The 17332-nt window shown below is 42.8% G+C and overlaps 1 protein-coding gene across 3 annotated transcripts in view; it reads right to left on the reverse strand.

The window, feature by feature from the left end:
* CYRIB (CYFIP related Rac1 interactor B) overlaps window positions 1-15224 on the reverse strand; it is a 46174-nt gene extending 30950 nt beyond the window's left edge. Inside the window, exon 1 of one of the 3 annotated variants that reach the window (XM_033155859.1) lies at window positions 15067-15224. The gene's annotated coding sequence lies outside the window, so the exon portion shown is untranslated. The remainder of the gene's footprint in view (window positions 1-15066) is intronic. The other 2 variants (XM_033155858.1, XM_033155857.1) reach the window with 2 other exon arrangements.
* Window positions 15225-17332: the final 2108 nt, after the last annotated feature.

Consider the following 17332-nt stretch of genomic DNA (forward strand, 5'->3'; position numbering starts at 1 on the left):
AAAAGCAATCAGTATCATTAAAACAAATACAACCTAAAGCCAGCAGCACAGTAATATAAAAGTGTGGGAAAGCCTATAAAAGCAAATAAAAATTCAGAAAACTCAAGCAAATAAAGCAAGGCCCAACCACAAGGGTCAAGGGACATCCTGAGGAAAAAGACACAACTTTACAATATATCTATACAATGACTCTTGGGGTCCCTTCCAACTCTAAGATTCTATGATCCAAGGCGATTGATGGTTGCCGCTTCATGTACCGTAAATTTTGAGACGAAAGCACACATGCACATGTTTCTAAACTTCATGTTCACAGGGGATTAAAAGTAGGATGCTACAAATGCTAACGGATCAAGCAGAGAGGAAATAAAATTCCACTTAACAAGTTCACAACCGTTACAATGTACAAATCTCCCAAGCTCTGGCTCCTGTGTTACATTGAGGCTAGCCTTTCTAGAACATCCTGAAAGGGTAACGTCTTATCAGTTACAAGCTAGGCCAATCACACAACTGAAAGAAGCAAGCTGGCTGCAAGAGCAGCTCGTAAGGTATTTTCAATATGGCTTGCAGGGCTGGGAAAGGTTACCTACCGCTGCACTAAACAACCATCTTGAACACTGCTGGCAAGTGAAAGATTTTGGTCCTGTAAGCAACAAGCTATGTTCAGAAGCAACTGCACACCGCAATGGGCTTGTCACAAGTTCTGCCTGCATTCAGTTAATGTTTCCTTCCTTCTACTGGGTTGAGTCACATCCTCCAGTTTGTTTCCCTTTTTTAAAAGAAACTAGGCTATGCTAAGAGGCAAGGGCTGCAATTCTGCATACATTTATATGGGAGATGGCCGCTTCCTCGCTGCTTCATGTATGTTACCGCAACTATCATTGCACTATTCCAAAAGACAAGACTCATATTATTATCATCCCTGTAATAGAGAAATCTTGATTTCATGGCTGAAATTTGAACTGCACCTTCAACAGCTCATGCTCTTTATCAGTGTCCTACAACAGCTTTCTAGACTGCTGCTAACTATTGTTGCCCCAGGTGTGCTAAAAAAATTCCCAGGACAGAAAATGCCCATTCCTGATTCAGTGTGTTCAACTGAATGTTGCCTTGGCCTCTGGCCATGCTTTCTGGGTCTGAGGGGAGTTGCAGTGCAAAACATCAGAAGGGCACCAGGTTGGGAAATGCTGGGATAGGAGAACATGACTAGAAGCTTACAGTGGAGGATAAAGTTTCTACACATGTCCCAAAAGATTCACCAAACAAAAATTGGAGCCTTCTGTAATGTCTTCCTGCATTGCTAAAAAGTGGGGTGGGGGTGGGGAGACAGTCACAACTACAATTTTAACTTAAATTGCCACACAGCTTTGCACAGAAATGTAAATTATGATAATTAGGATCACCCAGCATTAGACAGAGAACACAGCATCGATACAAATGATCATTTTAAAGGACTTTGCAACGTATTTTTTGTAAAGCCAAACTGGTTTCTTATTAGTGTGCTTTGTATGAGGAAGTGAGAATTGAGTGCTCGTTTTTTCAAACAAATCCTATTTTTAAGGGCTATGTTCAGACACTCTTTTATGAAGCGCTATATTAAATGTTCCATTTTTAGAACAGTATAATTGGGAAGCAAACTGGCATTCTGATCATATTCATATTTGTACTTCCCGTTAAAAAAAGAACGGGGGAATTTTGTTCATACAAGAATTTGAATAGTAGGCAAGCTCAGTCATCATTGAACAGGGTAGGCAGCTGGAAGGTACTCAAGTCTGCCACACCCTATCCTAGACGGGGACACTGGAACTAGATGTGGGCCTAGGGAGGATTACAGGTGTACTGGGAACCCAGCCAAAATGCCATCCATCCTTGGGGTTCAAATGGTTAAATTTGAAAGGGGATAAGAGAGGTCACTTCCATTCAGCTTCAAAGAAAATGCCACCCCAAAGAGGCACCCCTCCCACAAGGATGCTCTTGGGAGCACCATGTGCTTCCATTTTTCTCTGTATCACTAGAAAAGACCGAAGGCTTCCCCATTGGGCTCACAAAATTCATTCATTCAGTTTACCCCTTCACCTGCTCCTCCTCCTTTTCTGGTTCTTGGCACACTGCTTACAATTCTGACCCCAATAATAGGAAAGCAATTTGCTTCGCCTGCCAAACTCTTTGTACAAATGCTCAGCTTTCTCAAATGATGGTGAAAAAAATTCCTAAGTAGCTGCTGAATCCACAATCCATACAGTGCTGTGTACAGGGTATACTCTTCACTTCAAAATAACGATGATAAGGATTTGCTCCAAAAAAAGCACCCTGAATACTGCACCTTGTACAAATTATGTACCTTCAGCAACTGTGCATAATTTCTCATTTTGCACACATTATTCTGCTATTGTTAGTTATGTGAGAGAGACAACGAACTATGCAGACCCCTGGGAATTGAGCTAGTTCCCTGGTTAGTAAGATTGTGACAGGCATTGCCTGAAAACTTTTAAGCATATCATTTGCAGTCTAAATGGGCAGACACATGGCTTTTAGTGGGGGTTATCTGCGAACTGAATTCTGCACATATTCTATTTTGTGCTTTTTCGGTGCTCCCACAGAATCACAGTTCAGCACAGAGATACACATGCATGCCTGTGCACAGTCCAATCCCAGATGAAAGGTGATGACAGCTTGCAATTTCGCAAGGCGGCTGAAGGAAAGGCATTCTGCATCTGCTTTCTGTGAAGGGTGGGCCAAGAAGAAGTAACAGCATATAAACTACTTGGCTCACAATTACGAACCCACCTTCCGCCATGCTGAAAGAAATGCAATTCCAACTGTGCATTTAATGAAACTGCATAGGTTTCGTATAGAATTCATGATGAATGACTGCACACCCTTCCATAGTATATATTCTTTTGATGTGAGAATGAAACTGGCCTTAGCAATTCAGTCTCTACTATTCATGGAAGCTCCTTGAATTGGATGAAGACAATGCATTAACAAACAAAAAGAAAAAAACGAGGTACTCTGGATACAGTTGTCAGGATGGAGAGTCCCATCTATGTCACTCATGCTTATAAGAGATGCCCCATCCACCTCAATGAAGCGTCCATTCCAAACAAGCATTCCTCTGTATATGTGAACTGTTTCCTGTGTATCTGAAGAAGTGTGCATGCACACGAAAGCTCATACCAAGAACAAACTTAGTTGGTTTCTAAGGTGCTACTGGAAGAATTTTTTATTTTATTTTGCTTTCTTCCAACAAAGGAAATGGGGGAAGCCAGGTGGAGATTCAGTAGGCATGGTTAAGCGTCCATTTTGGCATCCTAGCAAAAAGAACAAGAATGAAATGCAGTGACCTGAAACTCTTACCCCTCCCAGAGTCCACTGGCCTGTTGAAATACCTGTTTAAGAAACCATCTCTTTGTTTTAGAATTCCCAAACTCACCTGCCATTTCCCTTCTACTCCCTTTCTTTCCATGTCTTAAGACTGTAACTGTGCAAATGTTACCGGTATATGCGGCACATTGCTACTCCAAGCACTCTATAAAAGACCTACAGAAATACTAAGTAACAGAGATTCATTTATTTTTCTGTTCAAGACCTGGCATGAAAATCACTGTCAGGTGGGGCTGCAGCTGACAAAAAGGACGGTAAGCCCCACAGCCCCTTTCAGAAGTCTACTGTTTCTACAGAATTCAAAGGGAAATAAATTTGCTTAAGCATGACAGGCTTCTCTTTTTACTCCTAATGCCAACTACACCCACCTTGTGCCCAGTGTGGTGTTTTAACATGCACATTTTAATCCCCCTCTCAAACAAGTTATACTACCTTTCCTTGCATTGTATGGTTTAAAAAAAACCACAGCAAATTCACCCAAAGTATCAAAGAAGTGGAAGCTGCACAGAACCCTCACCAAGAATCTAAGCACAACACTTTAAAAGAATGGCACCTTAGGAACTACTCAACTTCTACAGATTCCCAGTCCACATGAGTCTTCTTTACACAAACAGTTTTGGAACCCACAACCAAAAGATGTGGCAGCCAGCACCAGCAGACATGGGTTTGAAAATAGAATTTACATGTTCAGAGCATACTTGGATGTTGGATGCTGGTGGGAAACAGAACATGACCACTGTGCTGCTTGTGAACTCCCAGTAACTGGCCACTGCTGGAAAAAGAATGCTGGTATTGGTGGACTTTGGTCCAATTCAGCAAGGCCATTTTAAGTACCATCAATACCTTCTGCAATTTGGAAAAAAGCAGCATTTTCTCCAGTTCCCTTGGTGATTCCATTGCATGTAACTTTATTTCTGACCACACGACTACGCTGAGCTCTCTAAAAGGAAGCGCACAGCAGCTGACATGGGTTCTAATGCAGACTCCCACCTGGGCAACTTCAAAGGCCAGAACTACCTTGATTCATCACTTACCGGTAGATTTCTACCCTCTTCTTGGCCAGTTATCTAATAATTTGATTTCAGAATTGATGTTGAGCTTTACTAACTTCTTGGTGTCAAAAGTCAGCCCTCATGGCTAGGTAGATATCAGCCTAAAAATTCTGCAGACGCATCAAAAGCTTGTTTATGGCATTTTAAATGCTATCTATATATATAAAAAAAAGTTGCCACGGTTGTTCTCTCTTTGCACTGTATGATGATAATCACTATCAGTTTTAATCCATTCAATTACATTTGTTAAAATCAAAAATTGAAACATGTCAAAATTCACTGTGTTCCCTTGCAATTTACTGTATAAATGGAATCTTTTAATAAATACAATTCTTGCTCATTGGAAATACTCCAATCTAATCATATCCACAAGGCCATGCTGCACAAATTTAGCCTGAATGCTGGTTTCCAACCACCAATTGCCTACACCTGCTTAAAACCCACAGCAGGGAGGGCAAATCTTTCAGAACGAAGCCCCTGCTGTTACTTCAGTGTGCCTTCCAACCCAGCAATGCTATGAAGTTATAAAATCTGCCTGGAATAGTTGTGGGTGGGAAACCTTTGCCAAAGAGTGTGGGAGTCTTGCCAGCATTTGCTGCTGAGTTTAAACTTTGATTTTAAGAGAGGGAAATAATACTGTACACCACCAGCAGATTTCAAATGATTTAATAAAAGGATATTTACATAACAAGAGTCACTTCACTCTGATCTAGGAGGTCCCTACATACGGAAGATCCCACAGAAGCAGTAGCATCTCTGGAACTTAATCCAAGCACTGATAGGCTGCTGACAGAAAGGGGAAAAAGGTCAAAGGAAGCCGCTTTAGATCAGGTTGTATCATAGATCCATCTAGCTCAGTAATGTCTATACTGGCTGTGTTCATTAGGTTATGGTTTGTTTTGTTTTAACCATGGTTTGTTCAACAAACCACAAGTCAGTTCTCAGACAAGCAAACGAACAGGGGCTTCACACTGTAGCTTGTTGGCAGAAAGCAAAACACAGGTAGTGTGCAGGCTTGGGTTCATACATCCAAATAAATCATAGTTAGACTAAACAAACCAAGGCTTAGTATTATGTGAAAACCATGCCATTCACTCGCAGTATCTCTCTGGGGTTTCAGGTTGGCATCTTTCCCAGTCCTGCCAGGATATGCCAGGGACTGAACCTTGGAACAAAGAAGGGTTGTTGTTTAGCTTTGGATGCCCTTTTTTTAAAGCATCAGACAAACTCATGGACAAATTACTATCAATAATTATTTGCCATGATAGAAATATGGAGCTTCCATATACTTGGGCAGTATTCTGCTGAATACCAGGTAGTAGGGGACAGACAACAGGGGAAAGCTCCCTCTAATATTTATGTTCTGCTTCTGAGCTCTGGTTGGCCCTGACTAGATTACGTATGGCCAAGCAAAGCAATTTGCATATTCCTAAATTACTTGTTCTCCAGAAATTCCATAAGCACACTGAACCAGGTTTCTGGACCAGGCTCATGATGATGGTGATACATCTCATGTACTGAAGGTTGTTTCGCCACCCCACCTCCCGATAAATCATTGGACTCGCTTGATGAATACAACCAAGTGAGATGGAAGCAGGTGGAACCAAGGAAAGTAGCAAATTGCTTTTGCCAGAATTTTACTAGCATTTTAAAGATTAAAAATCAAGAGGGCAGTGGTTTGTCTGAAAGACTCAGTGCCGTTTTAAAGATTGAGACAAGGCATACTAAACTTTGCCTCTGGGTGACTCCAGCTGGCTGCAAGATGCAGCTGACAAGGCATGGTCTCTGCTGCAACAGCAGTTTGGCAGCCAACCTTTTTACTGTAACTGTTATCCACATTTATATATATATATATATATAGAGAGAGAGAGAGAGAGAGAGAGGGAGAGAGAGAGAGATGTGGAGGGTTTGTTGCCTTCTAGCTCACAGTACCTTTCCATGAGACTCAAGTCCACCCTTTCTTTAAAATTATCTGTTCTTGCTAGCAGCAAGCAAACTGTGCTTCTCAAACAGAAGCAACACGCTGAGCATCTCCTCGCTCAGCACACAACTGTGACCTTATGTCTGACCTGAATGATGAACTGCTATGCCATAACCAGCTCAGCACTGAGGCTTCAGACTAAAGCTCACAGACATTAACAACCGGACTGGAAAATTCCAATTCCTAGGCATCAGAATAAAAGTGCATAGTCACCTGTTACCTACGACTTTTGCAGCTACGATTTATATAGTGCTTTAGAAAGTACAACATGTTTCCCACACAGAACGACTTTAGAAACCTTTAGAAGCCCACCCCAACCCTTAAGCTGGGTGAACATTATTTTCCCCAAACTGTTGATTGGGAACAGAAGGAAGATTGTCTAAGGCAACCTAATCCATGCAATGACCTCACCAGGTTTGTATCTGCAACTTTCTACCTCAGTTTTCTGGCCATGTTACTCATTGCCAGAGCAACTGAAGTTCAATTTACAACCTAGGTTTTTTTGCTGTTTTGTTAGGCTAGGTAGTAGTGTCCAAACTTTTTTCAAAGAGGGCCAGATTTGATGAAGTGAAGGGCCGTGAGGGCCGATCAAAGGGCCATCCAAAGTTGTTGACCTTTTTTAAAGATTTAGGTTGTTGAGGGTTTTTTTGGATTTTACCCCAGGAAATAAACTGCCACAGGGGCCGGATTAAACCGAACAGCAGGCCGGATTAAGCCCCCGAAACAGACTTTGGACATGGCCTGGGCTAGGGAGTCAAATTAAGTGTTCATGGCCAGGCCATCAGAAACTGATTCAGAGAACACTGCAATGTACTAGGTTTGTTTATGTTTTAATATGAGCCACTCCGCATAAATTCAAATATTTCAATACTAACCATGCTGATGAAGCACAGACATGCAATGCAGGTAGCTTGGTTCAGATGGCTGGCACTCTGGAAAGAGGAGCTGTGATGCAGCTTCTGCCACATACACAAGGAGAACAAAAGGGAAGTTGGACTGTGCTTTCACAGTGCAGGCCACAGCATATTTAAACAGACTTTGACTACAAGAGAACATCCTGTGGTATTTCATGGTTGATAAGGAGAAATAAAATCTTCAGGGCTCATTTTATAATTGCTGGAAATGTTTTGATCCCATGGGGCCAATTTTACACGCCTAAGGTGGAAGAGCCTTTGTTGAAATAAGCTTTTTAAATGTTTTGAAGGCTATTTATAAAATGACATGAGTAAAGACTGTTGTTAGATCGTGAAGTTATTCCATTCAGCTGCTAGGACAACATAATTAATGAAGAAAAAAAGGAACTTTACCGAAAGTCCACATGTAAAAAATAATAAGCATAATATTAGAAATCATAAAAACAACTAGAATGGATACAAAAATGCAATGTTGCCATACTAATGAAAATGGTCACCTTAATTTACACTTGAGGACAACCTGGCAAACAGTGACAATGCATCTGATTAAAGGGGCTTGAGCCCCAAAAAAACCTTTTATTACAACAGATTTCCAAATCTTTAAGGCACCACAAGACTCTGATGTTTCTGATAGTAATCACTTTCTAAAAATTTCTGCCTTAAGGCAATGAAAATTCTGGAGACTGCTTAGTCATTCATTTTTGTCTTCACTTTGCAAAAATAAAAATCTGTTAACATGCTCTGGTCCATGGGGTCACGAAGAGTCGGACACGACTGAACGACTGAACAACATGCAAAGGTAAAGCTTAACTTGTCCGTGCTACTTTATATAAAAGGTAAAGGACCCCTGGATGGTTAAGTCCAGTCAAAGGTGACAAAGGGGTGTGGCGCTCATCTCGCTTTTCAGGCCAAGGGAGCCAGAGTTTGTCCGCAGACAGCTTTCCGGGTCATGTAGCCAGCATGACTAAACTGATTCTGGCGCAACGGGACACCATGATAAGTGCCAGAGCGCACAGAAACACCATTTACCTTCCCACCGCAACAGTACCTATTTATCTACTCATGTTGGTATGCTTTCAAACTGCTGGGCTGGCAGGAGCTGGGACAAAGCAATGGGAGCTCACCCTGTACTGCGGATTCGAACTGCCAACCTTCTGATCGGCAAGCCCAAGAGGTTCAGTGATTTAGACCGCAGCACCACCCACGGCCCTGCTGCTTTATATGCAGAAAGGGGGGGTGTGGAATCTAGAAAAACAGAGAGGCACAAACATGATGGTATCAGCAACTTTTTTAAAAAAAGACACAGAAGTAACTTTCTGCTGCTATCCTGAAATGTGTTTGTGAGGAGCAAGTGTTTCCTCATTTGTGAAGTGGGACACTAGTGCAGTGTTTTTCAACCACTGTTCCGCGGCACACTAGTGTGCCGCGAGATGTTGCCTGGTGTGCCGTGGGGAAAATTGAAAAATTACTTTATATATAGTCAATATAGGCACAGAGTTAATTTTTTTTAACATTTTCTAATGGTGGTGTGCCTCGTGATTTTTTTTCATGAAACAAGTGTGCCTTTGCCCAAAAAAGGTTGAAAAACACTGCACTAGTGGGACAGTAAAATGTTTTATCATTGTATCCGGAGCAAGCAAGGGAGACAGAACTGTGACTTAAATGAAGGAAGTAAAAGTAATTTCACTTTCAAATCCCCTTTGTGCAGCCAGTAAAACCAAAATAAGTGAACGCCAACAACATTATGTGGATATGTTTTCACTGTTGACGGTGGTAATTATTCAGGACGGGTCTATCCACACTGGAGAATCAGATGAACAAAATCCCTTAATCATCAATGGGTTTTGCCTTTAATTTATTGTGGATTCTAATTAACCTGCTGTTTACCTAAGAGATTACAATTTGGAGACAGAAGGGGATTTTGCTGCAAGATAACTGCATGGCCCTACAAACCAAATCAGCAGCAGCTCAAATCAGGACAGTTAATAAATGAAAGTTCAAGATGGACTTCTGTCCTGAAGCTTATCACGTTTACATTGGGAATATGTCTCACTTGTTTTGGTAGAACTCACTTCCAAATACTTGGGCTACAGAAGGGCCATGGAGCTATGCAAGAGACAACCAAATTGTTTCTTCTGGAACCAGCAACATCATGTCTTAGCAAAAAACTTGATTGCACATAGAAGCAACCCAGTCAGATGGGGAGGGTACAAATAAATTACTACTACTACTACTACTACTACTACTACACAGGGCAAGCCACATTTCTAGCATATCATGGCAGTAGGGTAGGCAATCATTACTGGGCTGTCACTTGTGACTGGGAATTTGGACTGCTTACTACACATAAGAATCCAAACACCTAGCATGCACAATGACAGGCATGGTCACTTGGAGATTTATTTATTTTTTCCAGCTGCCATTATGTCTTTTTATATATAATTTATTTATTTGATTTTACAAATTAAAATTTACATTCATAACCAGAAATAAAGAGAAATACACAAAGATTCCCCTAAATCTTTGGACTTCCCTCCACAGGTTCCGTTACTAATCCTTTTCCTCTGCATATTTTAAGTCACTCCATTTTTTAAAATACTCCACTATATCCATCGTTCTTGTTACATTACAAGTGTTTTTAAAATCCTGCCAAAGAGTTCAACTGCTTACAGTGGTCTCCTAGATAAACTATAAATTTTCCCCATTCTTTATTAAAATTTTGGTCCTCCCGGTTTCTGATTTTCCCAGTCATTTTCGCCATCTTTGCGTAGTCCATCAGCTTGGTCTGTCATTCTTCTCTGGTAGGGATTTTGTCTTCCTTCCATCTCTGGGCTAAGAGATGTAGGAGATTCTTACATGCCATAGACAACCAGGTCAATTTACATTTACAGAACAAGTAAAATCATACTCAAATGGTGCAATCAGCTCCTTTTACTCTCTGCAGGCATAGACAGCACAGTACTGGAACACTGACAAAAAAAATTTTTTAAGGCCCTGATGCAAAAATTTAAGCAGCTTGCAGCAGAAATAGCACACTGTGCTTGAGGAATTAAGTTAGCTAACACTTCAAGCTAAGGAGAGCAGTTCCTGAGCGGCAGTGGAGTCAGGTTCCTTTGCATCTTTAATGGAGTATGCAATTACATGCCATCTTGTCTTGCAATAGAGTTAAACTGCTGAGAACATCTATACATTTTTAGGGCTGAACAGATCATCCACATCTCCAGTGCAATTTGCAAGCAGTGATCCATTTAAAGACCAAGGGCTACTGCAAAAAAGCTCCTGGAGACTGAATTGGCCTTAAGAGTGAGGTATAAAAGCCATCTGAATTACCTCCAATATGAATGTGGTCTCCTGAGCAGCAAGCAACATAAATATGTGATAAAATAAAATGAATAGCTTACTCAAGTTCTGCTGCTTACTAGTTATCATCATTTACGTTTTCACCATCCCTCTTACATTCTTCACAATTTTTGCTCCTCCCTAATCATATCCCCATTTCAGCAATGGAAGGGAAATGAGGGCAAAATTGAATTATTTGCTGGCAAATCAATTCTGAGTTAATGATTCAGCAGGGATCTGTTCCCAGGTCTCACAGGTAGAAGCCCAATGTTGAAAAAACAAAATGTCGAGAAGCTAAAAATATATAATGATGTACTGTACTAACATTTTAATGTGGCATTCATTATGATGAAGCGTAGGGGGGTTGATTATCTGTGGTTGGGCGGTCAGAGGAGCTTCTGGGTTGCTACTGGATCAGCTGCTGTGATCCTGCTTAGGTGCTCAGATAATAAACCTTCATAACATAGGCAGTCAGGACACAACGAAGACAGACTAAGTCTAGGAAAGGAAAAGGCAGGAGTTAGAAAAATGTAGGCTATGGAGGTTCCTAGGAAAGGTTGTTGAAACAACGGAGTGGTCCAAACCAATACAAAGAGGACAAGACCAAAGGGAGGGTGGGACAGTCAGAGAGGAGAACAGCATGGCACCAGGAGTTTGCATATAGAATTAAAATATTAAAGCCAGGTTTTTAGAAACCCTCTATTAAATGTCTTTGAACAGAAGTGGACAACTCATTATTTTTGTGCTAGAAAAGATTATTTTGGTGTAGAAAAGTCTTGTAAATAGCCATTTGTGATTCAATGACTTCATGACACTAGCACAACTTTGTGATAGGAAGTTGAGTTCATCGGGAAATACAACAAATTAACATATCAATGTAAGCTGAAAGAACTGCAGAAGAGTTCGTTTTAACTAGTAATGGGTACCTGTTTTAATACCCATGCTAGTTCTCCATTGGTCTTCTTGTAAAACTTCAAACTTCTAGATCTCCAAATCTTCACCTCTGCCTAATTCACTTTCTCCACCTCGCCAACCAATTAGCCCCCATACTGTGTCCTATCCTCTCACACCTGCCTTTGAGCTATGTTCTCTTCCTGCATCTGGCAACACACTGGCTTTTCTACCTTCAAATAACTATTCTTACTATGTCTGCAAAGTTTCCCTCCTACCAGTTCACCACCCCTTGCCTCACTTTATCCTCTCCTGCTGTCTGGACAGAGATCACATACAGAACACAAAATTAACAGCTACCTCTAGTACACATCAAAAAGCAACAGGAGAACTAAATACCGGTACTTCTCCCAAAGCACTATGGACTGTCTGATCAGGTGGTCTGTAGAGCTGTTGCACTCGTCAAGACATAGGAAAACCACTCCTAGGAAGGCTTACTGTTACAAAGTTGTGTTTTTGTGTTAAGAGCAACTTTTTAATATTCTGTGTATGCCACCTATCCACAACTCCTAAGAAAATTAAAAATTGGTAAGAAAGAATACACCACAATTAAAACCAATCAGATAATATGCTGACATATGCAGGGTTTTGCAACTGAAGAAGGCCCTCTGCCCAGGTCTCACCAGCTTCATGTAACAATCACATGAAGTTAAGAAGAAGGATTCAGGTTTGAAAAAAGCCACTTGTCTGACTGCCTGTGCTGAGTAAACATTACCTTTGTATATCAGAATAAATGGGATGGGGGGAGTCTACTTCTTTTGGGCCATCTATTTTGACACTTGGAACCCAACCCTTCCTTGCAAAGCTTGGACTCCTAGCAGTCTTAAAATGATGAAAGTTAATCTGTCATGGGTTTAAGATATGGAAAACCCTTTCAAGGGCAGGAGGCTGATTGCATGACGTTCAGATCCTCTCTGTCCTGTGGCTTCACATATCTTATTAGCTTCTTTCAAAACAGTACAGAAGTAATGAATTCGTATTAGCTCTTCACTGTTGGTAAAAGGAAATCTGGACTTTTCTGTTATCAAGACAGTTATTCATATATTTATTCTTTTTTGTGCAAGATTTCTTCAGAGTTGAAGAAGAGGTTCAACAAGAGGTTGAAATGAAAAGAGCAAAAAGTAATTAGAAAACTGAAGTACAGTAGTTCATATAGGAAGAAAGCAATGCATTTATTCAATTCTGTTTGTGGGAAGTAGGCACCAAAAGAAGAGAATGAATTCAGAAGCCACAGGTAGGAGACACAGAATCCTAAGTGGATGGGAAAGAGTTAAGTTTCAAGAAAGGCCTCTCTAGACAAAACAACAGAAAAGCTTAACAGAGATAGCAGGCAGACCCAGAAAGCATTACAGAAGTCTAGATGTAAGTGACAACTTGAATTTTTTTTAAGGCATCATATAAAACAGTAATAGAAAATTAGATGCTTGTACTACATGGGGGCTACTAACATGGAGTTTGACCAAATTGCGGGAGGCAGTGGAAGACAGGAGTGCCTGGCACGCTCTGGTCCATGGGGTCGCGAAGAATCGGACACGACTAAACAACAACAACTACATGGGGGGATCATTATTACTGACATTCAATTTTTAGATACTTCTATGCGCTCAAGCTGTGCACCCAGGTTTTTCTGAGCTCTCTTTACAATATAATTAGTGCATTACTTTTATTATACATGTAGTGCCTATAGGAATATCCTTTCTGGATCAGACAAGAAGTCTACCAAGTCTACCACTCTCAATAATACTAGCTAGCCAGCTGCCTCTCCCGAGGATGTGGAAACAGCCACTCCCTGTTTGCACTCATCCTCTGACAGAATTATACAACCCCTAATAGCTACTGGTAAAGCTATCTAATCTTCTTCTTTAATAGCCTTCTAAGCTAGTAGTCATAAAATCATGTGGCAATTAATAGAGGGCACAAGGTGAGGCATTTCAGAGTCCTAGATTCTTAACAACACTGAGCAAGCAGACTGCTGGCATTAAACTGGGGTTAAAGTACAGTACTGGGGTGAAGACAGATGTATTGGGACCATTGATTTCTAACAACACATTCCAGTATGCAAAATGCTTTATCATTTCTGGCTTATTTATCTTAATGACAGGTGTGGCAGGGTACAAGGAGAGGGGTTGAAAGTCAGATCCACCTACGGTTATTGAAGGAAGGGAGGGAATCAAATGAAATACAGACAGGTCACACAACTACAAGAGACAGGGAAAGAAGGAGAAACAACTTGGAATTTTGGGAGGGAAAAGTACATACTGTAGCCTTAATCTATGCAAAGGAATGTGTGGGGTTGAAGAGGGAAGTAAGAAATTGTTGTGCAGAGAGGGAAAATGGGGTCAGATCTAGCTGGAGGGAGCATGCAGTCAAAGCATGTCTATTTTGAAGTAGTCTCCAATTTATTCAATGGGACTTATTTGCTAGTAAACTGATAGGTGGTTACATCCTAATACTGTAGTAACAGGAAAACAGGAACATGAGGAGAGGAGGAGAATTGATATGGAGGAGGAGGGAGTGTATAGGAACCATAGGAAAATGAGACTGGGGGTGGGGAAACTATGTAGTTATCCTAAATCAAAGTAAAAGGACTAGGAGGAAGGGTTCTGCTGTCAAAAGTTAGGGAATGGGCAGGCTGTTATTATCATTACAGTATTATTATTATGATTATAGATTTGTATACTGCCCAATACCTGCAGGTCTCTGGGCGGTTCACAGGAGAAAATCACAATACAGAAACACTAAATACATAATCAAAACGAAAACGAAAGCAACCCAATAACCCCCCCAAAAAAAACCCCACATTTTAAAAAGAGCATTGGATGTCACCTTCCAGTTATGCACTTGCCTCCTTTATCTTTCAGATCCTCTGTCACAAACCTAGTTAACAATCATTTTTTCAAAAAGCCATCGGGGAGAAGGCTGGGCTTCCACACTTCTCTTTCTTCTGCAGAGGTTCTACTAACTTATTCCAGTATCCTCCATTAGAAGGGGAAACCTATGAACAAGTACGCTTGAGAAATGCCACCCCACCCCACCCCCAAAGGGATGTAGTATCGCAGAAAGCGCGTAGGAGAAAATCAGGGATTGGAGGAGGGGGGAGGAAAAGGAAGAGGAGCGGAGCCACGAGGCGGAAAAAAAGAAAAGAAATCCGAAACAGACCCACGTGGAAAGCGAGAGGGAGGGAGAGGGACGAGGCGGTTTCCATGGAGACAGAGGAAGAGGCGCGCGATCGGCGCAGGGAGAGAAGGCGGGGGAGCCGAAGTGGGCGGGGCCAGTCCATGTGCCGAGGGGGCGTTCCCTGAGAAGAGAGCCAATCAGGAGCGAGCGCAGCTCACACACACTGAGGGGGGGCGGTTGGTAGCGCGCGCGGTGGGGGGGCGGTTGTGAGGGAAGGGTCTTCCCCCCCTTTCCTCCCCCCCCCTCCCCATGTTTAACGGATAGTACTCACCGCGCTGCCCCCCTCCCCCGAAGCTGAGGGGAGGGACCGATGTGGGGCGGCGGCAGCAGCGGCAGCGCCCGCAGGGACCAGGCTGAGGAGGCGGCTGAGGAGACGACAACCGCCGCCGGGCGTGCGTCACGCGCGTGCGCGCGCCCCCCCCGCCCACTCCGCGCAGTGACCCGGATGTACCGGGCTAGGCAGAGCGGCTCGCTGTGGAGGCGGCGACGGCGGCGGCAACGGGTCGCCGGCGGCGGCCGACGCTACTACGCATGCTCGCTCGGCGCGGCAACCTAAAACATAAAAAAGAAACGCGCCCGCAGGTGATCTTTATGTTTCTCGGCTCGGGCGGGCGGGATTAGACCCTCTAATCCGTTTTCTCTTGAAAGCGGTTAAACCTCGGGATGATTTCGGGAGGGAATCGCGTGGGGCTTTCCACACACACACCCCAACACCTGATTAAAACGGAGAGGATTTGAACGATATGGTTAAAATTAATAATATTTCATATGCCTTGTTGTTGTTGTTCAGTCGTTCAGTCGTGTCCGACTCTTCGTGACCCCATGGACCAGAGCACGCCTATCCTTCACTGCCTCTTGCAGTTTGGCCAAACTCATGTTAGTAGCTTTGAGAATACTGTCCAACCATCTCATCCTCTGTCGTCCCCTTCTCCTTGTGCCCTCCATCTTTCCCAACATCAGGGTCTTTTCCAGGGAGTCTTCTCTTCTCATGAGGTGGCCAAAGTACTGGAGCCTCAACTTCAGGATCTGTCCTTATAGTGAGCACTCAGGGCTGATTTCTTTAAGAATGGATAGGTTTGATCTTCTTGCAGTCCATGGGACTCTCAAGAGTCTCCTCCAGCACCATAATTCAAAAGCATCAATTCTTCGGCGATCAGCCTTCTTTATGCGCTGCCTAAAGAACAGCTAATATATATATCTTTTCAAAAAAATCATTTTTAAAAAATCAATTGAAACATTAATAGAATTAAAACTGTGCATGTGGGTAAATCTTTGTATCTATATCTTGCATTTATAGCTTCAATTTTCCCTCTTTTCAAACGGCTTGGAGAGCGCACACGTGCATGCAGAGAGCACATGGCAAAAGCTGGCGCAGAGTCTCCTGGGTTGCCGGCATCTTCCAGCCACGAGCCTCATTTGTGGGTGGCATGTTCCAAGGAGAAGTGCTAGCGATGATTGGTTTAGCTTTGGAAAAGGAGGTAACATGGAAAAACAGAACAAAAAACCTTCACTCTCTGAGGATATTGGCATGCCAGGCGGACCTCCCCAGCTAGACCCCTCGCTTGCTTCTTCTGGGCAGCTGCCCATCTGCTTGAAGATGCATTGCGCCTTTTGCCACCTGCGAGTCACAAAACTGACCCCAACAAGGGTCTAGTCCTCACTGAGGAGGTGAACTGGGGCTAAAGGCTGGATGCTTTGGGGTGATGGAACCCTCACACATAGAAAACGGGGTGGCGGGACACACACATCAGGGAAGATAGGTGAAAGCTAGATCCCTTCCCTAGGGCCAACTCCAGGTTAGAGGGGTCTTTGGTTGTCTGAATCCAAGCACAAGCACTGGATTCACAACTGAACAGCTATTGGTGCCAGTAGTAGCCACAGGCTTGCCCAGTTGGGAAAAAAATACACGTCGTGAGGTGGGGCGATGCTATTTCTCACCCTTGCCTTTTCCTTGCAAAGGAAGCAAAGACATTTGCCCTGCTACTTCTCTTCACTTAAAACAGACTTCTCCTCTCTCAAACAGCTTCTCATTTAATAAAATGGCACCAGGGCACTATTCCACACATCTGCATGTTGAGTGTGGTATCAAGCAGCTTCTGGTTTTAGCCCAGGGATAGGGTGGCCCTCTGGATGTTATTGGACTCCCATCATCCCTGACCTTCGGCCATGCTGGTTAGTGGGTCACGAGTTTCCCATTCTGCTATAAAAGCACTACATGAGAGGATGGCTCTGAATAAGTAACAGTACAGTGGTACCTCAGGTTACATACGCTTCGGGTTACATACTCGGCTAACCCAGAAATAACACTTCTGGTTAAGAACTTTGCTTCAGGATAAGAAGAGAAATTGTGCTCTGGCGTCACAGCGGCAGTGGGAGGCCCCATTAGCTAAAGTGGTGCTTCAGGTTAAGAACAGTTTCAGGTTAAGAACGGACCTCCAGAATGAATTAAGTTCTTAACCTGAGGTACCACTGTACCCACTGTACACTGACCCAGGTGGCGCTGTGGGTTAAACCACAGAGTCTAGGGCTTGCTGATC

Source organism: Lacerta agilis, chromosome 7, assembly GCF_009819535.1.
Source record: "Lacerta agilis isolate rLacAgi1 chromosome 7, rLacAgi1.pri, whole genome shotgun sequence".
NCBI lineage: Eukaryota > Metazoa > Chordata > Lepidosauria > Squamata > Lacertidae > Lacerta > Lacerta agilis.